We start from the raw sequence: 18,274 nt of genomic DNA, 5'->3' as shown, positions 1-18,274 counted from the left end.
GCGTCCTGCTTTGCTCACTCTTGGCGTTCTCTCCATGAGCTTCATGAGGTCGTCTCCTGAAACGGTTTCCAACAGTCTTGAAGGAGTTCCCAGAGATGCTGAGCACTTGTTGGTCCTTTGCCTTCACTCTGAGCTCCATCTCATCCCAAACCATCTCCACTGGGTTTAGGTCAGGTGACTGTGGAGGCCAGGCCATCTGGTCAGCACTCCATCTCTCTCCTTTTTGGTCAAACAGCCCTGACACAGCCTGGAGGTGTGTTTGGGGTCATTGTGCTGTTGGAAAATAAATGATGGTCCAACTAAATACAAACTGGATGGGATGCATGTGGCTGCAGGATGCTGTGGAAGCCATGATGGTTCAGTGCGCCTTCAATTTTGAATAAATCTCCAACTGTGTCAGCAGTAAACCCCCCCCCCCCCCCCCCACACCATCACATCTCGTCCTCCATGCTTCACATTGGGAACCATGCATGTAGAGACCATCGTTCACCTTTTCTCTCTCACACAAAGACTCGGCAGGTGGAACCAAAGATCTCAGATTTGGACCCATCAGACCAAAGCACAGATGTCCTCTGGTCTAATGTCCACTCCTTGTGTTTCTCAGCAGCTGTTTGACCATAAAGGCCTGATTCACACAGTCTCCTCTGAACATGTAGAGATGTGTCTGCTACTGGAGCTCTGTGTGGCATCTATCTGGGCTCTGATCTGAGCTGCTGTTAACTTGTGATTTCTGAGGCTGGTGACTCGGATGAATCCTCAGCAGCAGAGGGGACTCCTGCTCTTCCTTTCCTGGGGCGTCCTCATGTGAGACAGTTTCATCGTGGTCTTGATGGTTTTTGTGACAGCACTTGGGGACACATTCAAAGTTTTAGCAGTTTTACAGCCTGACTGACCTTCAGTTCTGAAAGTAATGATGGGCTGTTGTTTCTCTCAGCTGATTGGTTCTTGCCATAATATGAATTCTAACAGTCGTCAAATATGGCTGTCAGCTGTGCACCAACCTGACTGCTGCACAACACACCTGATGGTCCCAACCTCATTAAGAAGGCAAGAAATTCCACAAATGAGCCCTGACAGGCTCACCTGTGAGGGGAAACACGTCAGGTGACCCCATCATGAAGCTCACTGAGAGAAGGCCGAGGGTTTGCAGCGCTGCCAACAAAGCAAAGGGTGGAACCTAAAATATAAAACATATTTATCACTTTTGTCTTTACTACATAATCCCATATATCTTGCTTCATATATTTGATGTCTTCCGTTTGTATCTACATATGGCAAATGGGGGTGTGTGATCTCTGGCTCTGTTGCTGCTGTTGCACAGAGGATCACCTGGCCACGGCGGACAACTAACCCACTTCTGTCCTATCTGCCTTCCCAGGGTCCAGAAACAGCCGGCACTGTTCCTGAGCAACAGAGCGCATCACAGATGCCGGGGGAGGAGTGCTAGAAGTGTGGGCTGCCAGGACACCTGAGGCCTGACGGTCCGCTGATGGAAGTGGGATAGGTGTTCCCCATCGCCGGGGCTCGGGCACCCTCCCCCGGTCCCAGACGGACTACCGCATTCTGCTAAGGTGTCAAGTGGGTATAGACCAGGCTTTGGTAGACACAGGCTGCACGCAGACTCTGGTCAACCAAACCCTGGTTCGCCCGGGAGTATTGTTAGAGGCTGAGTGGGTGGAGGTTAGATGTGTGCATGGGGACGTCCACAAATATCTCATGGTGCCGCTGCTGATTAAATTTAAGGGCAGAATGCAGTTATATCGCATCCCTGAATTTGGGAACCTTTTGGGGCTGTGGGTCAATGATTCACCCCCACGGGAGATTTCCCACTGGAGCAGTCATGTGACCAGTGTTGGTCAAGTTACTTGAAAATAGTAATTAGTTACTCATTACTTTTCCAAGAAAGTAATCCTATAATCCCATTCTTCATATTCCAGCATATAAAATAAAATGGAGGTCCCATTTGAGCGCATTGGAATGGACCTCATTGGGCCATTTCACCAGAGTGTATATGGCTGTCGCTTTGTACTAGTTCTGGTGGATTATGCAATCCAATACCCAGAAGCAGTGCCGCTGTGCACCTTTTCTGCAAAGAGAGTGGTGCAGGCGCTGTTTCAGGTATCCCAAAAGAGATACTGACAGACCAGCTCATGTCGTTCATGTCTTGCACACTAAAAGAGCTGGACGAATGATTGGGTGTTAAATCAGCGTCTACCATCATCAGACTGATGGGCTGATGAAGCGGCTGAATAAGACTTGAATAAGACCGTGATTCAGATGTTCGGATGTTGCTGTATTGCAACAGAGTTTTGCAGATGTGATCTCCGCCTTTACGATGCTCATAGAGCACCATTTTGAAACGCAGCTTGGCGTCACCGGGAGTTCACAGCCCTTCAGGTTGCCTGAACATAAGCAACATTTCAGCCAATTCTTTCTGAATTGGCTGAAATGCTGAAAATGGGAGTGAGAGAAGAGTCACACAGCACTTAGTGTAGCCCCATAGTTCTGGTATGAAGAAAGAGGGGTCTATACAGTTCTGTGTCACTACCACAGGGTGAAAAAAGTGTCACGGTTTGATGCCTACCCCATGCCCTGGGTCGATGAGCTCCTGGACCGATTAGGTAATGCTTGATTTTTCACAACACTTGATTTAACCAACCAGAGTCGAAGGAAAACACTGTCTTCTCCACTCCATACGGTTTGTTCCAATTTGTCACACTTTGTTCGGCTTGTTCAGAGCCCCGGCCACTTTCCAGTGCCTCATGGAGCTAGAGGGTCTCAATGCCCGGTGGTATCTAGTTGTAAAGCCAGACACCCCCGGGTTTGGCTCAATGCAGCTCTGACGTGAGTCGGGCAGTGAGGGGGGGGGGTGTTCTCTGGGTCTGCTGCAGTGGTGCACTGGGCTGCAGTGCCAAGGAGGCTGAGGACCAGGTAGAGGGGATTCAATTAATTAATGCTCCTCTTTTTGTAGTGACACTGAGGACCACTGTGTGTGTGCAAAGACAGAGCACTCAAGGTGCTGACCAGAGATACGGTCAGAAGTTTTCATGCAGTTATCATTGGCATGAATATCGTAGCATTAGATCTGTTAATTATTTATTTGAACTGTTCTTTTTGTTTGGATGGAATGGTACAGCGTGCATCTTTAATGAGTTAGTTTACATACAGTTTCATATAAACACCTAATATTTGGTTAAATGTCCCTTAGTTCAACCAGATGTTTTTGGTAGTCATCAAGAAGCTTCTGGCTTAATTCTGGATGGATATTTGATGACTCTTCATGGGAGAATTGGAAGTTTCAGTTTATTTCAGTGGACTAGCTCATGAAGTTTGTTGGTTGGTTTCCTAGCACTGGTTTGGTTTTTAAGAATGGTCCACAAATTTTCACCAACGCTGAGCTCAGGGCTTTCCAGGTATTCCATAAGCCCAATGTTAGTCTGTTTTATCCATTCATTGTCCTGTTGGAACTCCCAGCTGTGTCCGAGTTCCCACCAGCTAGCTGTTGATTAATGCTGATGCTCCCTCCCTTTCGTGCTGCAGATCAATCCCTCGAGCACCTGGGCTATGGGACATTTTCTCCCAGCAGGTGAGGGGGGTTTCACCCAGAAACTGTCATAATGGGAAACACAGTACAGTCACAGACAATCCAGTGGGTAGTTGACTTCCTTTGCTATTAACTCCTCGGATGCTCGCTCATCATGCCCACACTGGCGATGGGGTTTGTGGCAAGGTGTGGTGGTGCAGGTGGTTCCAAGGCATTGCCAGAGGAGACTGGTTGACACAGCTGGTAAAAACTGGCAGCTTCAAATTTTAATCAATCAAGAATGTGTCGATGTCTTTTGGAGCAGGATCTTCTTCCTTGGTTGGTACCCTCTCAGTCTCTGGGAATCTAAAACCTGCTTCCCTACACAATGACACTGGTTGTCCAGCAGCTTCCAGTTAATAGCAGTGTTGAGCCCTGTTTTTTTCCTGGATTGTTCCGAACCATCCAAACATTTCTTCACATCTTATGGTGGCAGTCTGGGTCTTCATCCAGACCCAGCAAAGTGGTGACACACCTGAATAACTACTACAGTTTTTTATTTTAATTTTGGAATTATGGTCTTGGAATCTCCAGTTGTTTAGAAATGGCTCCAAGAGGTCTTCAAAGCTTGTGTACGTCTACAATCGTGCTTCTTGCATCTTTACTGAATTATTTGGAGTTTCCCTTTGATCTGAGCATTGGTCAACCAGTAAGTACTGTCAAAAAATCCTTCTTTATGTTGGCAAAGAGAAGCAGTAGTTAATCTACCAGTAGTGGTTAATCATGATCACTAATGAGAAGTTAACTGGCCTTGTCTAGTCCAAATAAAGTTGCAGCACGGTGGCACGGTGGTTAGCACTGTTGCTTCACAGCACTGTTACCCTGGACAGGGCCTTTCTGTGTGGAGTTTGCGTGTTCTCCATGTTGTTTGCATGTTCTCCCCATGTTTGTGTGGGTTCAGCTTCCTCCCACAGTCCAAAGACATGCAGTTAGTGGAGTTGGGTTAACTGGCAATTCTAAAAAACCCTGTCCAAGGTGCACCTGGACAGGGTTTTTTCTCTCGCCCTATAGTAGCTGGGATAGGCTCGAGCCCCCCCCCCGCCACCCTGACAAGGATAAGCGAAAGAGAATGGATTGACAGAAAGACATCGTAAAACCTTTAGCACCATTTCTTCAGAGTGTTGAGTAATATATATATATGTACTAAATAAATTCTAACTTTTGCCCCAATTATTTTTTTAAAATAATTTTTAATTTAGCTTTTAAAGGTGTATGCTATAATCATTCCAGCAAGGAAATATAAAAGTTCAAAGAAATCATTAAAAGCACAACTACTATGAAATTCATGCCCATCATAATTGTATGTAAAATTCACAACTGTATATAATGCAGAAATTAAGTACACTGAAACATATCAGTTTCCTAATGTTGTAAACCTGCTCAACATTTGGCAATAAACCCCATTCTGATTCTGATTCTGATTCTGATTCTGGTGACATACCAATATATGGACAAATTGTAATTAACCAGAATGTGCTTAGTGTCTTTTTTTTAATATAGTTCTCTTGATTAAACAAGTACTCACACTGCCTGTGACTTTGTTCATGTTAACCACACAGAGGTTGAACAACTGTAACAAGAAAAAAGTTTACTCCAATCCTAAAAAAATGTCTTTTTAATTTGGAAATTTCCTCAAATAACTACCTATATGAACATAATATCAAAACCAAATTGCAGTTCTTACACTTACCCAATAAATTATTCTTTTGAAAAAGATTGCATCTGATGAATTTAAGCTATTTGTTCCAAAAAACTTTGGAGAGTTTAGAATCATGCAGGCTCTGTAGGCTTGACTGGGGAGTAAACAAGCCCCAAATTTGCAAAGCGTATTTAAATATTCAGCAACCTCATGCAAAAGGATCAGGAAAACAGTTTGATATGAACACATGCAAAAACTTTGAGCATTCTTCGTCCTTCAGTCTGCTCAGATATGTCTGTGTGTGTTCCATGTCACACGCATCGCTGAAGCACTCTTTCCATGCAGTGGTTTGGGGTTACACAAACTAGCCACAATATTAAAACCACTGAGAGGTAAAGTAAAAAATAATTGAACATCTCACCGTAATGTTGTTATGTTCTGCTAAAAAACCTTGGTTTCTGGCAGTGTTGTGGATGTGACTTTGACATGTACAATGCACCTTAAGACTATTGCAGATCAAACACACCTCCACATAGCAACAGTGCCCCCTGATGGCAGCTGTCTCATTCAGCTTATTCACGATGCACCTCCGCTGGAAGAAAATGCAACAAAGACTCCCCAGATCCTGATCTAATCAAGGATCTGCAGGCTACAGCAGAAGACGTTCCAGACACAACAAACACCCCCAACATCTGTTGCACCCATGCTCTGACTGCTTTGACAACACAAGCAGGTCTGTGCAATTTTAAGCAGGTGGTTTTAATGTTGTGGCTAGTGGTCATTATTAAAAGTGATTAGGCTCTAATACACTTCGTTTAGCAAACTTAATTTGTTTGCTGATGTGACAAAAGTTAGGGCTTCACCTCCAGCTGGGTAACGTTTTAATGTTTATGTGGAAGTATATCACTGATGGTCAGTGGTAAGAACAAATAGACACATCTTTTGCTCTTTCTTCCTCACCCAACTGGTTCAGGCAGATGGCCCCGCCCCTCCCTGAGCCTGGCTCTGCCGGAGGTTTCTTCCTGTTGAAAGAGAGTTTTTCCTTCCCACTGTTGCCAAGTGTTTGCTCATATGGGTCATATGATTCCTAATATTTGTCCATATTATTGTAGGGTCTACCTTACAATATATAATATACCTTGAGGCGACTTTTATTGTGATTTTATTTATTTTTTTATAAATAAAACAGAATTGAAAAGAAACCTCAAAAATGTTCAAATAAATGTAATTTTTCTAACAGATTCGATTTGGTCTGCAACACATTGTTTAAAATGCTGGTGGACTACATCTTGGAGTTCCAGTGGCAGTAGTTCCTTACACTATCACAGGGCCATCCCATATGGAAAAGATATATATAAATCTTATAAAGTTTGTATCTGTCTTGTGTGAAACTTGTATGAAAAGCATACAAGAGTGAAAACAGATATAAGATCCCTTGAAAAATTATATAATGAAACTTGTATGTTTTGGATACTTCCTAAAACAATATATGAAAGTAATGAGAAAGTGGCCGCTTTCATGAGTAAATCACACAAGTTTTTACTATTTCTTTTCCATATGGGATAGCTTGGAGCCTGTTAGCAGAAAGAGGGCAAATTACAATAGTTGACTCATATTTATTCTTTTAAAATCAGAGTAAATGACTCTGAGGGCTCCTGGCCATGAATGAAATGGTGAATGAATGTTATGTATGCTTTTTGAATTGCTTAAATAAATGTGAGAAAAGTATAAAAGACTCCAAAACATTTTGTGTTTAAAAGGGGTTTTTTTTTAATTGATTTTGGTAACAGAAAATAGAACAGCAGCTTTTATTATGTGCAAGGTTTTAGGGGCTCATTAACAATGCAGCCGTGCTGTCTCTGTCATCTGGATCCATGCTTGAATGGAAAAGCAGTTGCCCCTGTTTTTTTCTGGAAATATAGAAACACATATTATGCTACAAATTTTGACTTTTGTGATCAAGTAGTTACCACATATAAAAGTAAAACATGCACTTTACTGAATGTTCCCTTACCTGGGCAAGGACTGCAGAAGCCTTTAACCAGCATCAGAGAAAACACCATTCCTCTAAGCTTTCACTGAATCCATCTAGCATGTGCGATTAATGGTTTAAGCCCACTACCTGTACAACAAAGCACTGGTTATGAATAATGGGATATTTAAGACGGCATCGATAATTCAGAAAAGGTTTTCTTGGGCTCTACAACCTGATTCGTTTAGATGAAACATCACTTATTTTTCTGAGTTACAAAACACAACAGTAAAGAATATTTTTCTACTTCTTGTTTCTGTGCTTCATAACTTCACTTTTATTAAATGATTTGTTCAAGTGCTGATAAATTGACAATTGGTGTTCTAGTGTTAAGTAATTTAATTAGACCAGAATATGTAGGGTTTTACTTTTTTTGTTTTTATCTCTCATCAAACAGAAAAAATAGAGTTGAATAGATTAACTTTATTATCCACATCAGTGGAAAATTGTCTTCAGTTCATGAAGCCATAAACAAATCAAGCAAATAACTTCACATCAACCTGCATTCACACTTCCACACAAGCACACATACAACACATACAACAACAATAAAAACACATCGCAGCATCTCATTATTCAGTATACCGATTGCTCTTTGCACAACTGACCCCTATAAGGTCATCCTGTGGGTGCTAATTCAAAGTCAGAATAAAGAGGGTGTTCACAGTCAGCAACAATAGACCGAGCTTCCCTGAGAACAGCCTTATGATGCAGCTTATCCAGCGAAGTTTGTTGTCCGCCAGTAATTTTTCCAGCAGCTCTGATAATCCTGTTTAGTTCTTACTTGCCACAGTTGGGTTACCAGACTGAAATACTGAACATAAGGATGCTTCTGACCTAGCTCACTTAAACTCTTTCCAGCACGTTGTGGTTCCAAAGCCTCCTGATAAGAAGGAATCTCTGATTAGCTTTCTTGTAATAAACTGTGTCAGAGACCGGTTAATGTGATCGCCACGTGCCAAAAATGAGAGGATCATCATGGCAAGAACACCGAATAATCTTCACACAATTAAACCTGCATAATAAAACATAAGACATGCTATGGTGAACACTGTGTCAGCAGCATATAGCCACACCCCTTCCCCTTACATGTCCCATTGTGAATGCAAAACTCTCCAAAACTGCAGCTCCTGTGGGATGTTCCTGGTTTGCAATCCAAAGTAGTCCAAAGAAGGGCAGTGATGAACTATTAAAAGTGTCGTGGGTGCATACGGCTTAATTATTCACGTGGGGAACAAAGGCTGGCCTGCGTCACCCATTTCAACAGATGTGCTACTGTGGTTCAAATTCCCCCAAAATGTAATGCTGGTATCAGAAAGCACAGTAACCCCGGGACATGTTGGAGAGATTACATCTCAGGAGTAGGTGGTGAGAGGCAGGTCTGAGCTTCTCTGCTGCTGCACCCGTGACCTGACTTGGCTGCATGACTTTTTGTTTTGCTATTTTAAATTGTAACTTTTATTGAAGTGGTTATGGATTTTCAAACAGCGGCATCCTTCATAATGCACAGCAGAGTGTACTACACTGTTTATTTACAATTTTTGAGCATATTGTCATATTTTACTAACACGTGAACATCTTTTGCAGTAACATGCTTTCAAATTATATTTAGCACGATGCGAGGTGCCACGCGATTAATTGGAAAGATTCATTTTTGAAGAATGTGATGAATGGGATAAAATGCCTTTGTTATTAATTTTAGACATTTTCCATTTAATTGTTCTTAAATGTAACAGAATATCTGAGTGTTTCTTAGCTTCAGATTAGTCAGTTAGTCTAATTGTTTTTCTCAATAAGTCGGCTAAGAAGTTAGTCGCCGGGAACATCCGTAGTCAATAGTACTGAGCGCTGCACTGAGGTCTAGCAGGACAAGCACAGAGATGAGTCCACTGTCAGAGGTCAACATCATTTGGAACCTTCACTAAAGCTGTTTCTGTGCTGTGATGGGTTTTACGGAGGCTTTTTTTATAGGGCAACAAACTTTTTTCTGGGCTAAATGATCCACCCTTCCACCCATTTTCTTCCTCTTATCCAGCACTGGGTCACACGGGTAGCAGGCTAAGCAGAGGAGCCCAGACCTCCCTCTCCCTGGCTACTTATTGTAAATTGTCTGATTCTTATACAGCGCTTTTCTACTCAAAGCGTTGTATACAACATGACTCATTTACCCAATCACACCCATTCCCACAAGCACTTTCTCTGTATGTAGTGCTTTCTAACTACATTCACGCACATTCATAAAATGCGCCAAACACATTCTGAAGACTAATGGAGAAGTGCATGAAGGATATGCATTTGAAAGGGGTGCTAGTTTTTTTCTCAAATTGATTGTGTTCTCTAAAACCCTGGAAGATCATGAAGCAAGATTGTTGGAGATCCTCACTCATTTCAGAGAGTTCAAATTAAAGTTATCACCTGAAAAGTGTGTGTTTCTCCAGACCTCAGTGCGATACCAGGGGCACGTAGTGTCCCAAAATGGAGCTGACACATCCAGAGAAAATCTCTGCCCTTTGTTCTTGGAAAGTCCTTCGAGATCTCAGAGAATTGTGATCTTTTCTTGGATTTGCTGGATATTATCGAAGGTCTCTAAAAGACTATTCCAGCATTGTGAAGTCCCTCAATGATCTGATTCATGGTTATCCTCAATCTACCAAAAGGTTTAGATCAAGAGACAGCCAAGACCAATATCACCCTCCCAAAGGGCTTTTTGGGATCCGCTGGACATTAGCTTGCCAGCAGGCATTTTAGTTGCCAGAATGGCCTATGATGCAGAGAGGGAAATAAAGACCTGTGGTAGATGTGTGCGCAGAAAGGCGTTCCCTGACAAAGCCACACTGTTAGGCAACATCAGTACTACAAGGCCACTTGAACTCTCTGTATGGATTTCATCTCTCTCAAACCAGACGAAAGTGGAACTAAAGACATCCTTTTAATTGCTGATCACTTTACTAAGTATGCAATTGCCATAGCAACGTACAATCAAAAACCCAGCACATACAATTCCACCAAGACTGAAATAACTGGGTTTGCAAACTTATCTTTGGTTGTTACCTCCACTCCACTCCTGAGACTGCATCAGGACTACTCCCCTGAGGCTATCTATCCACAGAGAGTAGTGACAAGCCTGTGAGGCAGACACAAGGACTTAAGCCAGCAACGTGTCTCAGACTCTGATCAATAATATCCAGACCAAATCTCACAGACTGACCAGTCATGTAACTTCCCTGTTGACAGTCCAGATTTAGTAACTCTTCCAGTATCTGACAGCCATCGTCGTGACACAGAAATCGTCATTGCAGACCAAAATCCACCAGCAGAGCTGCAGACTGAAAGAGTTGTATTTTAAAGTTTCAGATGTGTCCTTGATCCAACACAGCTGATTTAAATGGTTAAATGACCTCCTCAAGATTTCTTGAAGTTCTCCAGAGGCCTGATATCGAACTAATCGTGTGATTCAGGTGTGTTGACCCAGGATGAGATCTAAAACCTGCAGCCGGCCCTTGAGGCCTGGAGTTTGAGTTCAACTAGGGATTGAGAACAGCCGAAACGCGTTCAGTATGAGAAACCTGGGCACTCACTAATAGCTGTGGTATATCAATCAATCAATCAAAGCTTTATTCGTCACATGCAGGTTGCCCTGCAGTGAAATGGTTGCCCCCCCCCCGACCTTACACATATAGCACAAACATTACATGGGGATACAGGTCGGAGATTGGTAGAATCAGAGAAAAAAAACATTGAAATGTACACTACAGTGGGGAAAGTGCAAGAGGAAAAAAGAGACCCCTACTCATGCTGTGCTTCCATGGTAGGACAGCATGAGAACAGGAAACAAAAAAACTCCTTTGCACAAAAAGCACATAAATGTCCACAGCACAACATTGTGAAGACATGACAAGCCACAGGGGTGGGTGGGGGGTGAGGAGTAATCCGAAGCGAACACAGCAGCCGCCCTGCACAGCGCTACCATTCCAGCGCGGCACACAGCCGCTGCGTTCCCTCGCAGGAAACAAGCATCGAAGGCGTTGGAAGGGGAGGGGGATGAGTGAGTGCCTATCAGTGTAAGTGTGTGTGTGTGCGTGTCCATAGTTCAGCTGAGACAGTGTCCTTCGCCCTATCAGGCTAAGTAAACAGTCCTCCAGCCAACCCAGGTGTCCTTGCATGGGATGGGAAGAATAGCCGTAACACAGTCGTTATCAGAGAGTGATTGTTCGGCTCCAGCCTTGGGCCTGCAGCTGGCGCGTTATGGGGGTCCGCAATGTTATAGTCTCTGTTTCAGGGTTTAACCACAGTTTTTACATATATTTTGGATGAAGGTTATCATTCATTTGATTGGCATGTTTAGTCCCATCAGATAGTAATTACTCAACCATTGCCATGCAACGTGGCATGCATGAGTTCAATGGTGGAGGTTGTAGCCCAGCTAGAAAAACAGAAAAATAATTTAGTCATGTTAGTCATTATTTTCTTTGAGATCTTCATAATGTGCAAGTCCAGTGAGCTACAGTGAGTTGCCAAATGCAGCTAAGTGTTAAATCTAGGAGTCAGAGGTGTGGACTCGAGTCACATGACTTGGACTCGAGTCAGACTCGAGTCATTAATTTTATGACTTTAGACTTGACTTGAAAAAATGTTCTAAGACTTGTGACTTGACTTGGACTTTTACACCAATGACTTGGGACTTGAATTGGACTTGAACCGGTTTACTTGAAAAGACTTGATATTTTACCCCAAATATAAAATTTAACATGCATATTATATAGAGATTGAAAATGTGACGTCATTCACGGGTAGAACCGCAAAGGATTCTGGGAACTCGTGGCAAGCGGTACTAGCGCACGCAGGCTTTCAATTAAAATCAGTTATACAGCGATAAAAAGAAACACAAAAATGTCAAGAAGCCGTTGTATAATTAACTGCAATAGCCGGTCGCATGACAGCCACGGGAAGCCGACGGGTAAAGAGATCGGTTGTTATCGGATTACGTCATTGAGGAGAAATTGTTCGAGCCATGTTTCCGAAGTAACAAAGACGCGACGGATGGCCTGGATTGCAGCCATTCAAAGATCAAATATAACGTCCCAGAACACTCCAGCTCACAGGTTAGTCTGCTCCAAGCATTTCCACAAAGGTCAGTCTGCTGTTGTAGTTAATGCGTCATTTTTCTTAACATAATTGGTGATATAGGTTACAAGCAAGTCTGGCGCTGAACAGAAATTGTCGCGCTATGCTCCTTTGTTTATTGTGCATAAATAGTGAATTGTCCTGACACAATATTGCGTTTCGCTTCTGTTATTATGGTACATTGACAAAAACATATACTTTTATTCACAGGATAAAACAGGTTTTTTGTATCACTAATTGCCCAGTACGATTACAGCATACAGTATTATTGTCACTGCTACATTTCTGTGACGCTACCAGAAATTATTTCCACTACTAATTAATTACCGTTGAGCTCAAAGGTCCTATTAATAAACGGTTAAGGAATGTGTATTTATGACGACAATTTGTGAGACTGGTAAACTTATGATACGTACGATGGTCTTTCGTTCTACACGGTGCAGTTCAAGGTCCTGCACCCATCCGTCAGTAAACTGTACCTGGGCTTGTTGCAGTGACCTGAAGTTACTAAACTTCATGAGTGTATGCACTCACTCCAAGAACCGTATGATTATAAATATGCATATAAATATGCTACGATGAGATAGCTGACTTCATCTAACTAGCAAATGTTTTCCAGGCTACGTTGGTGATGCAGTTTTTTTTTTAAATGATATATTTTTTTAAAATATCATTTATTTATGTATGATATTTTTGTCATGCGATTTTAAAGCCGGTCCTACAACCGCATCCAAGAATAACATGCAGCTTATCTCAGAACTGCCGGTGAAAATTATTCTTGGAGCTAGGTTTAATTGAGCTGCATTTTAAAGAGGTGCAATTTCACAATTTGTGTATATTTTCTAAGTTCACTATTTTGTCATGTGTTGAGAAAAACACAGATTTAAAAATTACATGGTCTAATATTTACATTTAGCATATAACTGCAACATGCTTTTTTTCGTTTTTTTTAACGACTCGAAAGGACTTGAAATTCAAAATTTCAGACTTGTGACTTGACTCGGACTTTTACACCAGTGACTTGAGACTCGACTCTGACTTGCCTGACATTACTTGAGACTTGACTTGAGACTTGAGGATAAAGACTTGAGACTTACTTGAGACTTGCAAAACAATGACTTGGTCCCACCTCTGATCATATAATCTTTCCTTGCAGGTGTAACTATGATTATTTTTATACATATTGCAGTTTGTTGCTCATTATAGAGTTGTGCTCAAGCTAATAAGGGTTAAAAGCTACAGTCAGCGCGATGTCTGGCTGATCTATGGATTTGAGTGACTTGAAGCAAAGAAGGCCGCACGCACTTACACACCATTGATATCATATTATTTTTGTATTCAATTATGTCTTTTGCTAAGTTTAAGTAGTGGTAGTTGATTGAATGACATTTATAAAAAATATTAAATACCTGAGTCAGAACATTACACGCAGATCAACTTAACAATCTGGGAAACCTTGTAGCTGCCTAACCTTTTCTTTAAATGTTCTAGCGCCGTTGATTTGACACATTGGAATGTGTCAAGAAAAAGGGGGGAGGGAAGTTGAGTTTTAACATCAAACAAGGATTATTTGAATATCTTTATAACTTGATTTGTGTCTTTAATAATTTAGGTATGGTAAAGCTTAAGCTAATAGTGGCCCGAGAAGTTTCTGGACTTTTTTTAGAGAATCAGTGAGAAGCATAAATCATTATTTCTATGTTTAAGCATCGATCATTGAAATGAACTGAAGAGCGTTTAGAAGATTCGTTAATTTGTTTGCCTTTTGTTAAAAAGAGTGGTTTCAATAATTTTCAGACACACCTTGCAAATGTGCTTATAATGAGTTGGCACTCGGCCTTTTGAAGGTCAGAAGCTTCGTTCGGCGTGATTGTCCGGACTGATAAAGTGTAGGAAATGCCTTGAGTGCAGAGGGCTAAATGCAAACACGCTTACACACACATAGGATATGATTAGAATAAGTCCCTGGAACATTCTGACAGTTTTAAACCAATTCTGAATCACTAGAAGGTCAGTGGATAACAACATTAGATTATTAGAGCTAGGCAGAGAGGTGTTTTGGTTTTCTGTCTCTTACAGAGAAAGGAACAGACACCAGACGAGGTTACAGATATGCGAGGATCCTTCGCAGCGGAAACAGATACGGTGACTGCCGAGACACCAACTGGGTCCAAGGGTCATGGCGTTTGGGCTCCAGCTAGTCACCACAAAAGGATGGATCCCATAAACACAGCAATAACCATGAAGGGGTTGGCGGAAATCCGGGAACACCAGACCAACGAGGTTCGAGAGGCTCTTGGGCAAAAAGGGGGACACCTTCCTGTTCCTTTTTCTGGAGGATACACAGATCGTTGTTTGAAATCGGGGCAGAATAATCCCCTGATCTGTGCCACGACTGAAGGGTTGTCTAACCCCTGAGGTTGAAGAAAGAAGAGCAGAGGATAACCCAACTGGAAGACACTGGTAGCTGCAGCAATAAAATAAAGGTTAAAAGCCCCTTGGACAGAGGTTCTAGTCTGAGTACGTTTGAAGGGTATAAGGTAGCACCAAATAAAGCTGTGGGAGAACTGGGGAGTGTCATCTGTACCTGCTATTGTTGTAGTGATAGTTTTTCTTACATCTGAACTGCGCAAACATAGAGGTCATCTCACATATGGTTCGCCCATCAGGGGACAAAGGACCTCAGGAGTGAGAAGAGATGATCCCGGCCACACTGGATTAGGGGGTGTTGGTGAGCTCATTATTCTAACGAGCTCATCAGGGGGAGTGTAAAAAGTGGAATATTATTTTATGCCATGTTATGCCCTTAGTTAAAGATTGTGAATTATTAGGTAGTTTTAGTTTGCATTATTCTCCTGGATTAGAAGAAGCTGATAACTATTGCATTAGTTAAACTGATTTGCATTACATTAGACTGCTGATTTATTGTGGATGAATGATATTGTTTTATGATGCATTATACTGCTGAGTTATAAGAAATACTGTTCGCAGAAAGTCATTGCCTTATTTGTCTGATTAGAAGAGAACAGAATATGCTGGAGTTTTCTGCCCCATCTCAGCAGGAGCAGATAAACGGGGAGCCAAGGTCGTAGCTTAGGCGCCGTGTGAGAGAAAAGTATGTGAATGTTTAGGCTTTTATGATAAGGTGGAGGCACCAGAGGCTATAAAAGTTTGAGCAATGCTCCACCATTTTGAGATTTTGAGGCTGTCTGCATCAGTGTCCATCTCCCACGCGTGTGTTCATTAAAATCATCGTTTGACTCAACCCGACCGGACCAGTGTTGTTATTGTGGTTTTCCTCTTGTTTCCATCCCCAATTTTGAACTCGTAACAGCAACATTTCTCTGCCTGGGCTGTACCTCTGCACGTTAGTCTGTTTCAATGTGTGACCCCCCACCCCCTCCCTGATCAGTCGGGGGTGAGTGCGCTAATGTGCCTGGAGGCCGTTTTAATGAGTGTTTGCTGGAAAACGAAAAATACAAGAAGGATTTGTACGTTTTCACAACGGGGGAGTTTGCGTAAGTACTAGTAAATAATTTTCTCGAGTGTGTACGTTACACATGTTATTTGTTTAAAATTGGTATTATTATTTTGCTAGCTAGCAAACTCGCGGGATAAAGGATTGAAGTGCACTCAGTGCGATATAATACGGTGCCGCTATTCTAACAGTTAGTTATTGCAGGGTAACTTGTAGAATATGCTGTGAATTGAACCAAGATTACACAGCAGTAGCAGTAATACGAGTTACTTCCCTCAAGTGAAAGCGTTAAACGTTAGCCCGATGCTTAACTAGCCAACGTCAGGCTTTCTGATTGAAGGCTAAAAGTGACGTTGTCACCAAGTAAATAGAATATTGATGATATTTTTGTGTATCGCTGCAGCCTTGTCAAGTATTAACCTGGTGTCTTTGGGAACACCTTAGGGGGAAATGACGGTAATATGACTGAACCGTATGGGAACAAAGAATAGGCACTTTTTTGTGCTACCGAAGTTTCCTCGCTTTCATTCAAAATCTGTTTATCATTAAACAATTGAAACATAATGGCTTCAAGCTCACACTGAGGCCTGTGGGGCACTATCAGCCACTGAGACAGTAGACAAGTGACTATTTCACACTTTAAGGCTGCCTGTTTATTTAAGGGAGACGAACAGTACATTATAACTGTACATAATAATATCAATGATGATAGATTAAATAAATGGGTTTTTGAAAGACGCTTGTGCATTTTTAAAGTCTAAAGTGTTGAATTGATCTGAGTATGTCATCTGTTCAAAGCCTCTCCCACTCAGTGCTGTTCTCTATGCCTGTCTTACTCTACATGATGTTATTAGCACAAACACTTTAAAGGTCTACAACAATAACACAGACTGCAATGTAGTTAAGCGTCTTACAGTTAGTTTTGAATGAATGAACTTAAAAAACAACACAAGCAAAGATCTGTCTCCTCCTGTTTTTTGTGTCACATAAGAAAGAAGCATCAATATCTGATGAGAAGACTTATTAATTTGGCCTTTCACGTGGTCTTACTCAGGTGATGCCAAGTGAAATATGCATCCTTTTTATGGTAATGTGCTGGAAAATGTTGAAAATGGACATTAAACGTGCTCACAAAGTGCTTGAATTTGACCCTGAAAGGTGTATGAACCCAGAAAAAGTCACACTTGGAGTAAAAACCTCTCATAGCAAGTTAATCATATTCAATTGATTTGATGCTTTCAGCACAAAATTTAGCCACACAGTCAGGACAGCGTCTGATTTACCTTCATCGGTAAACGTGTTTATGCAGTACATAGTAACAGTGTGGCTGAGTCCTCTGGTTCAAATCAGTTCCAGTACATTTGGAGATGTAAGTCTTAACCTTTCACATGCATCGGGAAGGAAAAAACATTTAATCTGCACAGTACTGCCGAAGTGCAGCGATACATTGTGAAGTGCACATTTCCATTTCTCATACAGTACCGAGCAAAAGTCTTGAACCACCCCCTTATTTTTTCGTGTTTTGCCAGGTCAGTCTGTGTTAACGGTGTTATTAACTGCATTCTTCAACTAAAGAAGTGAGAACAAATGATGTGGGCTTTTGTTTTTTTGCAATAGGCTGCAAGTAAATGTGTACAGATACAATTTAAAATTGGTTCTTTGTTAAGTTTTCTGGTCCTTTCCGTGACTTAGGTGTCTGTTTATGTTTGAATGTTTCAGAGATTAGTGTGAAGGGTCTTAACAGACAAAAAGTGGTCAAATACAAGCCCTGGATTAAAAATCAGAAACACTTTAAAAAGCCTGGAGAGCTATTCCTTAATACCACTTTAAAGATTACAGGGAAGTCCGGATCCCTGGAAGCAAATGAGGGATGGCTCAAGACTTTTGCACAGTGCTGTACATGTCATGTTCCCTGTTTTATAGCTCAGCTCAAACTGACACGTTCTCACTAACTGCTTCTCATTTTCTCCACAGTAAACTTTGACCACTTCCAGATACTGCGGGCCATCGGGAAAGGAAGCTTTGGAAAGGTAATGCAGCCTCCATTTTTCACGCCACTTGTATATTGTTTGCCCTTAATTACCCACCACGGTCGTCATCTCTAAAGAATCAGTGCAAGAATTAGTTCTCGTGTGCTGCTGTTATTTAATAACAGTTATAAATGCAGCTTATGTAATTATTAGGGGTGCAACGATACACAAAATTCACGGTTCAGTTCGGTTCGATACTTTGGTGTCACGGTTCGATATTTTTTCGATACAAAAAAAAATCTTCATGCCTTTTTAATTTGTCATTTATTAAGATTATAAATATATATTTTAACTCAAAAGTACAGTTTTTAAATTTAACCCTAACCCTTGTGCGTGTTATTTTTTTTTGACAGCGAATGCACACCTGCGGACCACTTATGTGCAGCCC

Source organism: Aulonocara sp. 'chitande type north' Nkhata Bay, linkage group LG3 (assembly GCF_057382095.1).
Source record: "Aulonocara sp. 'chitande type north' Nkhata Bay isolate Kocher_YH1m ecotype deep benthic linkage group LG3, A_spYH_male_GT1.1, whole genome shotgun sequence".
Classification (NCBI taxonomy): Eukaryota; Metazoa; Chordata; class Actinopteri; order Cichliformes; family Cichlidae; genus Aulonocara; species Aulonocara sp. 'chitande type north' Nkhata Bay.
The sequence above is the reverse complement of the archived record's forward strand: the minus strand, read 5'-3'. Positions refer to the sequence as shown.